Source organism: Suricata suricatta, chromosome 7 (assembly GCF_006229205.1).
Source record: "Suricata suricatta isolate VVHF042 chromosome 7, meerkat_22Aug2017_6uvM2_HiC, whole genome shotgun sequence".
Taxonomy (NCBI): Eukaryota; Metazoa; Chordata; class Mammalia; order Carnivora; family Herpestidae; genus Suricata; species Suricata suricatta.
In genome coordinates, this window is record NC_043706.1 from 72,915,767 (window position 1) to 72,926,523 (window position 10,757).

A 10,757-nucleotide genomic window follows, 5' to 3' on the forward strand; every position below is an offset into this window, starting at 1 on the left:
GCACATCACAGCAATATCATTTTGCAAGTAAGAGAAGAAACTGTGTAAAAGGACATCAAATGCTGCATGCTTAACCTAAAGAAACACTTCTAGGAGTTGAGGCCTAATGATCAAGAATTTATAAGGATCTTAATAAACTAAAGTCTCAATAGATAGAAAGATGATAAATAGAAAATCTGTAAAGTACAACCATAATCATTACAAACAACAGTGAATTTTCTACATTTCAGAAGCAATGGATCACAGTCCATACACATATATGTTTAATAAAAATCATTATACTTACTATTTTTATTGAAGTAGTTGGCTCTATAAAGCCAAAAGCTTCTCAGTATATATGTAATAGCTTTCTTCACTAACCAGTAGCATGGCATAACATTATTACAATGTATAGACCTGCATCAAGCACCCAGCATAAGATAATGACTTTGTCACAGTATCTTCTTTAAGACAACTAGGTTTCCAAAATATTTCCCAAGTATTTCTAGCAGTATTTGCATAGCTGGCCCATACAGTTTTCAAGATAAGAAGCTCATAATTAGGCACTTTTACATGTTTATGATAGCATTCTTGATTGTTTGGATCTATAGAAAAACATGGGAATTGTGTCAGTGGCAGTCATGGGCTCTTATGACATCATATTGGTCATGCCATTATTTTCTAAGCTTCCCCTGTAATGCTTTATATTTCAGGATTGAGGCAAGGAGGGATGGAGCAAGGGGAGGTGCACAACTGGTCCTGACAAGCCATGTTCCTAGCATCTTATCAACTGGTTTCCAAAGGGATTTGGGCAATGGGAACATATCTAGAGATTAGACAACAGAATGAATAATTCAGAATCTTTCTTTTCTTCTTTTCAGCCTATGGTGGTGCCTTTACAATGGCTATGATGCCAGCTCCTGACTCTTGCCATCAGCTTCATTAGCACCCCTTCCTTCAGCCTGTGAATGGTAATGACGTCTTGCCATTACTAAAATTTCATGATCTCACCATCCCCTCTTTAAATAATCAGATTCTCCATCACTGATGTAATCAAGCTCTACATTAAATCCCCTTTGTTGTAACACTCCATTTTTTTTCTGGTTAGTTCACATTGAAGCAAGGACTGCATTACAGTGTCTAAATTCTAGAATTAAAAAATATTTTTTGTTGAGGCCTGTCTTAAATATTTATTGAAAATCTTACTGCATTTATGGGCTGGAAAATAATACTTAGTTTAGCTCTTAATATTTAAGTTCTTAAAATATGCTCTTTGGAGTTGTTTATTCATTAATTTATAGTATCCCACAGACTGTCAATTTGGATTATAATTGATATTCAAAGAAATTAGATCGCATAGCTAGTCAAATAACTAATTTTTTAATGTTGATTTGTTTATTTTTCAGAAAGAGAGTGCATGAGCAGGGGAGGGGCAGAGAGAGAGAGAGAGAGAGAGAATCTTAAGCAGACCTCCACACTCTCAGTGCACAGCATGACGTGGGACTCGATTTCACAAACTGTGAGATCATGACCTGAGCCAAATTAAAAGTCAAATGCTTAACCAACAGAGCCACATAGGTACACCTAAAATTTTCGAAGTGAAGTAAAATGATACATATTTAACTACAGAGCTGATCACCAATATTGTGATGTTATATATATAGTAAATGCTAAAACTTCACTTCTGATTTGTTTTAGTACCAATTGATATAAGCCAATTGAATAAATTGCTATGTGCATTCTTTCCTCTTCCTATACACCACATATCACTTTATAAATGACACTATTTCATAAAGCCTGTTCTATCAGATATACATGGGAGAGGGAAGGCAAGAGTGTATGTATAACTGAGTTTCACAATGATCCAGTCATGCTTTATTTTAAATTTTCCTTTTTTAAATTTTATCAGTTGTTAAGATAGTGAAATTAATGATTCTAATTTTTTTCTTTCATGTCTCCTACAAAATCTGTGATGAAGATACTAATGCAAATGTAAAACACTAAAGCTCTATCTCCTGAGGAATAAAAAAGAAGAGACAGGGAATAACCTCTAGGCTTTTGAATTATGAGGTGCTGACTGTAAACACTTGCCCAGACCCATCAAGCTGCTCTGGGTTCATTCCTTGACAGAAGTTTCAAGGCCAGTTGCTGAAGATTGGAGAATATAATTTCTGTACTTCAGATTTAAACACTGTGTTTTCAAGAGTTCCGGGACAAAAATCAAAAAGTCCCCATATTCATATACCCAAGAGAAACAACACTGACACAAGAAAAACAATGTCTAAAGACATCTTGGTCATTCAGAACATTTCATCTTTTAAAAATGGAAATTTTTGATAAAAGAAGTGACTTTGATGCTGTGCTGGTCACAAGGAAAAATATGGTTATTCTTGGAAGTCTCCCTAAGTAATAATATAATGAGGACACCTAACCTTTGACTCACTGAAGCAGAGCCTAGTCCCTATGGGAGAGCACATTTCAGAACAATGACACACCAAAATGGAGAAGGCAGTTAGCTGTTTGTTCTTCTGCCATTTGGAATCACTGGTTGGGCAGCCGCATGAAGTAGAATCCTGGCTAGATCAAGAAAAAGACTAATAGGAGAGCAGCATTCTGAGGCAGCCTGGTCTCTAAACCACAAAATGATGTCAATATTGGTCATCTCATCAAATAATTACCCTCCTAGATAAGTGATCTGAATTAATCAGTACAGAAGTAGAATATTTGCTCGTCTGTGGACCTGGATTCTCTGACCCAGCTACCTTACGCTGTCCCAATATATCTAGAGTGACCAAGTGTCCATTTCACTCTGAAACGTGTTGATACAGCCATGGATAAAATGAAACTGAGGCATAAAACGGTTAAAATAGTTTGCACATAGTCATAGTATTAGTAAGTTGCAAAATCAGGAGTAAACTTAACTTGTTGTTTTGTTTGTCTTTTACCTTCAGAGATTCTGTGCTTAACCACAAGATTACATCACCATGATCATTTCTATAATCAATATAATTATCATTGAAGTGCCCTTTGAGCCTCTAAGTCATGATTAGAACTCACAAAGGGTTGCTTAGAAACCACTAGTAAATGGCAAACCACTTTAATTCAATTGAATTAACGAAAACCTAAGATGTGACAAAATTCTGAGCACAATATATGGTTGTTAAATTTAATTATTCATTTCTTATCAAAGTGCACTTATGTCTAGAGGTGGGAGGATAGCTTACCAAGTAAAACCCCCAAGCAGAATTAATAAATATGTGTAGAATAAAAAAGCAAAACTAGTATTGTTTAATAATGTACCAACTAGGGTTTAAATGGCTAAAAGTGCTTTAAAATTTATGCTGAAAATACCGCCAAATGAGAAGATAAAAATACAGAAAGTTAAAGATCACAGGAAAAAAATTCATGTCATATTTAGTCCTTAACATATTTCTTAGATGATTCTAATTTTAAAACATTTTCTCTAGAGACTCTTTTGAATTCCCATCCTGGAGCTTTATTTGGAATTTAAACTTTGTAACAATGAGAATTTTCTTTCACAGAGTCAGCAATTTAGAAAACAAAGTAAATGTTATTGCTTAGATGGACTGGCTTATTTCACATGGAACCAGTTAAATGAAGGATGAAAACGTTTGCCTTTTTGCTTTTATAGATGGACACCGCACCATGGAAAAGTGTGCCCACTATATTTTTGAGTCCACATACACTTCATGGTCATAGTCACTTTTCCAACAGCTTCTGAAATGGAACTTGCTTCTTTTTAATACAGTCTATAATACTTTTATTTAAGTCTTTATGGGAGAAATGTGCAGGCATGTTGCAGGGTGTTCATTATTAAATAAGTAATTTGGGTGTGTGTTTGTCCACTTGCTGCTGCTTGGCTGGTTTCATAGCCTTCTTGACCATGTGATTTCCACATCACTAAGACTGTGCTGCTCCTCAGATAAGAGTCTTCTCACTTTGTGTGTGAATAGGTCACACACGTGAGGCAATGCTTGTATGCACAAGTTCTTTTCAAGACATATAACAACCAGTATAACACAGATACCCACTGAACAGAAAGGACAAGGGAACAGAGTCCTGAGCCATTAACTCCTTATTTGCCAGATTTATAAGGAGGTCCAAGGTGTCCCATGGGAAAAGATAAGAGTTACATATGGGAAGCTTGTTGCAGTGGATGCTTTCTATTTGGTTCAGAATTACTTTACTACTTTAATAAAATGTAGCTAGACTTGTACATTGTTACTGCAAAGCATCCTTAAATGTGTGTGTAACATATATAAATTAATATAATAAATATAATATGATATAATATCTACATGTATTCATTAAAAAACGGAAATGCCTTTTTATGTGTCTGGAATTTTTCCCCAGCATTTTGAAAGAAAGATCTCCATGACTCTAAGATCTTATCTCAATTAATTGTACACCAGAACTCTTCAGTGAGCAATACTGACAAATGAGTAGTGATGAGAGAATTTATCCAAGATGGTTTTAAAAGTTAATAGGAAGAAAATTTTAAATGTTTTGATGTGGTTCCTTTTGGAAGAAACCTTTCTGGTATAAGAAAAGTGAATTAAAAAAAAACTATCGATTTTCTTTTCATCTTCATCATAATTGGTTGTACCTGTGCGTCATTTTGGGTCCAGTTTCCTATACATATTTGTAATATGGGTTTCATTTCCATAAAATGGGAACATAATAAATATAGGATTTACTAACGATTGTTTTATGTGGCTGCCAATCTGCCAAGTAGCATTCTTAATTATTGCCAGGAAACTAGGCATTTTCCAAACATATGTTTTGGATTTAAGACTAATATGTCATGTCAGCCCTCTCTACTGGACTGATGGGAGCCCTGTGGGACTTCAGAGTGTCTGCTTTGGAGGGTGACTTTTTGGGGTTAGATAAAAGCACTAATAGGAGGAGATAGAGCAAAGCATCAAAAGTTTCTGAAAGCAAATCCTACAAAGAAATACATCAAAGAGTTATGTTTTCATTATAAGCTGATATTTTTACTAGATGAGGATAGAGTTCGATCTTTCTCTAGAAGCCATGAAGTAAAGGAAACCAGACCCTAACTTACATTAATGAGCCTAATTGCAAGGCTCTTGTCTTCTTTGAACAACATAACCAGGAGTTTTGCCTCAAAATTAAAAAAAAGAAAGAAAGAAAAGTATATGTGGCTTTTTCATTAGCTTGTGCAAACCTGGTATGTTCCATCAAAGAATTTATTCCAGGACTTGGAAAAAAAGGAAACTGAAAATCAAAAAGATCTGGTCCAAATGAGCTGTATTTTTTAATGTTTCCCTCAAAAATATTTTTCAAGTCCATGGAAGTACCTTTCGTGGTTTTAGTTTGTTCATCCAACACACACTTCACTTATAACTCAGTTTCCTGATCTTGGCCAATGAGCTAACATACCTGTTCAGTACACATATAAACTTGAAGCAATTTATTATTGACATGAAAGTCTGTCTTGTTGTTCTACATTTTTTTTAGAAAAACATATTTAGCAAGGAATACCTCGATTCTGTCTTGGGATGTTCAAGTGCTATTTCTTTAGGGCTTTAAAAAGGTAATATGTTTTCTCTAATTCTGTCAGCTATTTAGGTAATTTTCTATTTAATTTACCAATGACTTCCCAGTCCTGTAGTTGTTTATTTTTAATTTTGTATATTTATTGTTGAGAGAGAGAGAGCGTGAGTGGGGGAGGAGCAGAAAGAGAGAGGAAGACACAGAGTCGGAAGCAGACTCCAGGCTCAAGCTGACCGCACAGAGCATACAAGGCTCGAACCAGATCATGACCTGAGCCAAAGTTGGATGGTTAACGGAGTGAGCTACTCAGGTGCCCTTTATAGAGAATTCCGAATGCAGATATGTTTTATTTCAATATTTGGTTAAAGTGAGAAGTGTTTAAGTATTTCATGTGGCAATGTGACTTCTGTCATACAAGTTCAAATACAAAAATGAGGGCAGGGTATTTGCTGGGCACCATGCTGTCTTCCTGGGAAATGCAGAATGACACATGCAGTGTTTTACTTTTCCCCACAAATGCATCAAATGCATTGCATCTGCAGCCAATACTTAGGAATGGTATTTGCAAACATACTACTTAAAATGTAAGGAAATATCAAGAGCTATAGATGATTATGCATAATATGAAGAGAAAAACTGTTACTGTAGAAAAGCTTTAAGGCCATGGCCAAGTAAGAGCCAGCATTGTCTTTGTTTATTTCCTATATACTATCATCAATATTGAGCTAAAAACTAGGATTCGTCAGTCTGACAATTATGTTTAACATCTAATGCTTAAATTTAATAACAGATCATTTAATCAACAGTATGTGACTTGATTGATGATGATATAAGTAGGACACTGTGCTTTACCCTCCTGGAGACAAGTTTGGGTTGAGAAATATCAGAGGAAAATTAACATTTTATTGCAAATTTCTTTCTTAACAACTGAGACATTCTAAGTGGAAAAAGAATTGCATGCAAATGTGTATTGACAAAATCAAGGAATTTAAAAAATCCTCAGATAACTCCAACCAATATGATTTTTCTTCCTCCTCCTCATTTTCCTTTCTTTCCTTCTCCTTCTCCCTCTTCTCTTTCTTCTTCCTTATCCTAGAGTTCTGGGTTAGTGAATGAAAGGGTTTAGAAAATAAATCTCTTCAAATCAAAATATCTGGCAATAACATTTAGCCTCTCTGCTAAACTGCCAGGGAAATCTGGCAGAGCTGCAAGGGTTGGTGGGCTTTCTCAGGTGTTACTCCCAAACACAGGCAGAGAAGGAAAACTCCTCCCCTAAGGCAGTATCTCACTTCTTGTCTTAGGACAGCATTTCCCAAATATGTTTTATTCCTTTTCTTTTTTGTAGTTTCAAATTTTTATTTAAATTCCAGTTAGTTGACATGCAGAGAAATATTAGTTTCAGGTGTAGAATTGAGTGATTCATCACTTTCATACAACACCCAGTCCAAGTGCGCTGCTTAATACCAATCACCTATTTAACTCATATCCCCATTCCTTTCCTCTGCAGGTACCCTCAGTTTGGTTTCTATAGTTAAGAGTCTGTTTTATGGTTTGTCTCTCCTTCTTCCCCTCCCCATGTTTATTTGTCTTGTTTCTTAAATTTCACATATGAGTGAAATCATATGGTGTTTGTCTTTCTCTGACTGACTTATTTTGCTTAGCATAATACTCTCTAGCTCCATCATCCATGTTATTGCAAATGGCAAAATGTCATTCTTTTTTTATGGCTAAGTAATACTGCATTGTGTATGTATACATCACATTTTCTTTACCTGGAAGAAATGGCTAGATTCCTAGAAACATAAAAACTACCAAAACTGAAACAGGAAGAAGTAGAAAACTTGAACAGACCTATAACCAACAAAGAAATTCAATCAGTAATCAAAAATCTTCCAAGAAACAAAGTCTAGGGCCAGATGGTTTCCCAGGGGAATTCTACCAAACATTTAAAGAAGAGTTAATACCTATTCTTCTCAAACTGTTCAAAAATAGAAATGGAAGGAAAACTTCCAAACTCATTCTATGTAACCAGCATTAGCTCAATGCCAAAATCAAATGACCCACTGAAAAGGAAAACTACAGCCAATATCCCTGATAAACATGCAAAATACTAACAAATCAAATCCAATAGTACATTAAAAGAATCATTCACCACGATCAGGTGAGATTTATTCCTGGATTGCAAGGGTGGTTCAATATCCACAAATCAAGCAATGTGATACATCACATTAATAAAAGAAAAGATAAGAACCATATGATCCTCTCAATGGACGCAGAAAAAGCATTTGACAAAGTATAATAATCATTGTTGATAAAAACCTTCAACAAAGTAGGGATAGAGGGAACATATGTCAACATCATAAAGGCCGAATACAAAAGACACACGGCTAATATCATCCTCGATGAGGGAGAACTGTGAGCTCTTCCTCTATGGTCAGGAACAAGACAGGGATGTCCACTCTCACCATGACTATTTAACATGGAGCTGAAAGTACTAACCTCAGCAATCAGACAAGTTTGTTTTTGTGAGTATGGCCAAGATCTCTTCGTACCCCACTCAAAGAAAGAAACTCCTGATGAAAGAATTTCAGGAAACACTACATAAAGAAAATGAAATTGTTGTGCTTTTTATTTATTTATTGGTTGATTTGTTTGTTTGCTTAACAACAAGAACTTCCTTTAGCAGGTGTGAATATCTCTTTAAAATGATGAACTATCTGGGTGCCTGGGTGGCTAAATCAGTTGAACATCCTACTTTGGCTCAGTCATGATCTCACAGTTCATGGGTTTGGGCCCTGCATTGGGCTTTGTGCTAACAGCTGGGAGCCTGGAGCTTTTTGGGATTCTGTACCTCCCCCTCTCTCTGCTCCTACCCTGATCATGCTCTGTCTCTCTCTCTCTCTCAAAAATAAATAAACATTAAAAAATTAATATAATAAAATGATGAATTATTTAGAACTACCACAATCCCAAATTAAAAAAGAAAAACAAACCACAACCTTTGTGGGTTTCGGTCGGAGTGTGAATCTGTTCAGACCCTGAGTAGATTTCTTAACCTTTCTCATCCTTTGTTTTCGAATATGTAAAATGAGCATAGCAGTAAACTTCCTTAACGTCACCAGGATAAGTAAATACAACAGTGCATGCAAAGTGCTAGCGCAGTGCCTGGCACTTGGGCAGCCTTCAATGAACCGCTGAGATGAGTCTGATAAATGTTAACCTTTGCAATGCTAGTAAGTCTTTAGGCACAAGGTAGCAGCATTTATTCCATGGAATTGTTTCCTGACTACTTGGCAGAAGAGTTTTCTCAGTTTAAAAGAAATTGTCAGGGATGACACAGATCTTCTCTCACCAGATATATCTCCCTGAGGGTTTGTTAACTTTTACCCAATAAGGGTCATGGGTATGAGCTAAATTATCTTGTGATAAAGTGTTCAGAATCAAAAATTCCTTCAACTCCAAAACCTAGAGATAGCAAGCATTTTCAGAGGAATTTGGCTGAATTTCAGAGTTTTTTGCATTTATTTTGAACTCCTCTTCTTGTCCGAAGACCACAAGCAGTTGAAGCCTGGATTGATCATCTGGATTGCATCATCTGACATTCGTTTGTATTTGTGCATTTTGTAGTATGAACTCTTTTCATCATGACTAAGTATAAATTCCAATGAAATGTTAAAATTGATATTATAGCAGCAACACTAAATTCTCTCATGGCATTTACATAAAATTGATTTTCTTAGCTATTAAAAAAGTTCATTTTGTTATTCATTCAGTCATTCATGTCTATAGACGATTCTGTTACTTTATCTGGAGTATCTATCTCTGCCCACCAAAGTCTTACCCATCCTCAGGTGTCTCTCCTCCCAGAAGTCTAAAATAGCCTCTCCAGCCAGGGGAAACATATCCCTCTGATTGCAATCCGCATAGAATGAATTTAGATCGTGTGTTACCCAATGCCTTGGAAAGGAGTTTAATGTATTGTGTGTTTTACATCTTCCTGAAACCACCATAAGTTGGTTGAAGACAGAACCCCCTTATCGATCTATTCTCCACAATCCAGTGCCTTGTAAATCATTGGTTCTCAATAAATGTTCTTATACTTCTGTGGTTAACAAAAGGTTAAGTAGTTATTGATAGCAAAGTTCTTTTTTTAAATACTGTATTATTTCTTCCATGTTCCAAAAGTAAATATAAAATATCCTCTAACTAATGTAGAAATTATAGGTAGGCTCTACAGGGTAGAGAGAGACAGAGGTAAAAATATGTAGCCTAATTCTTCCTCCTCTTCCTCCATGAGTGGTGCTTGGACCTACCTGTGATGTGTCTTTAGACACAGAAATATTTCTTCTTTCCCTCTACTTTTGAAAAAACAAAACCCTAACTTTAAAAATAGTCCCTGTCTTGTATTCCTTTTTCAGATCCTTTTCCATAGCCAAAAGTTATATAGAATTGAGATCCATGGGTGAATGGCTCCATGAATTTTCAAAGTAACAAAAATAAGAGAAAAAGATGTTAATTAAGAGGAGAGTTTTGAAGATCAAAAACCAATCAACCAACCAACCAAACAAAACCAAATAAAAATCCCCTAAGTGTTGCTAAAGCTCATTATTATCAACTAGAAATCTGATTTCTGAGTTCAACACCAGCAAAATGATTCCTGTGGAGTGACAAAAGAAGCAGCAGAGTGTACTCTATATTGTCACCACTTGAGATGGGTAATAAAGGCACCCTGGCCTATGTGTCCACTTAGATAGGGGCGTGGGAACAGAGAAGAAAACAGAGACTTTTAATCAATTAGAGCATGAAACACCAAGTAGCAAATAAGAATAGATCGAGATAGAAAATATCCATAGCAGTGCTCGCTTCGGCAGCACATATACTAAAATTGGAATGATACAGAGAAGATTAGCATGGCCCCTGCACAAAGAAAATATCCATAGCAAAGTGAGTCTGGGACTCCTATGTATTTAAATTCAAATAAATACGACCAAAACAATTAACAGGGGTTAAACTGAATGCTCCTCAACCAGCTAAGGTTTAGAACAGCCATCTAACTTAGGAAAGAAATCATTTGTGCTATTCTGGAAAATGAAATGTTTAAATACACTTAAGAAGAAGAGTTTCTCACCAGCATCCCAGAAAATCTTGAGAGAAAATAAACCAGCCTCTGTGAGTATGGCTTAGACAGCGGCCCACCCTCCCAGGTCCATGGATGATCCCAAGACAGGCTGGGTCAGAGG

The 10,757-nt window shown here is 35.9% G+C and overlaps 1 pseudogene; it reads left to right on the plus strand.

The window, feature by feature from the left end:
* The first annotated feature begins 10,372 nt into the window (after positions 1-10,372).
* LOC115297265 lies at positions 10,373-10,486 on the plus strand (annotated as a pseudogene).
* Positions 10,487-10,757: the final 271 nt, after the last annotated feature.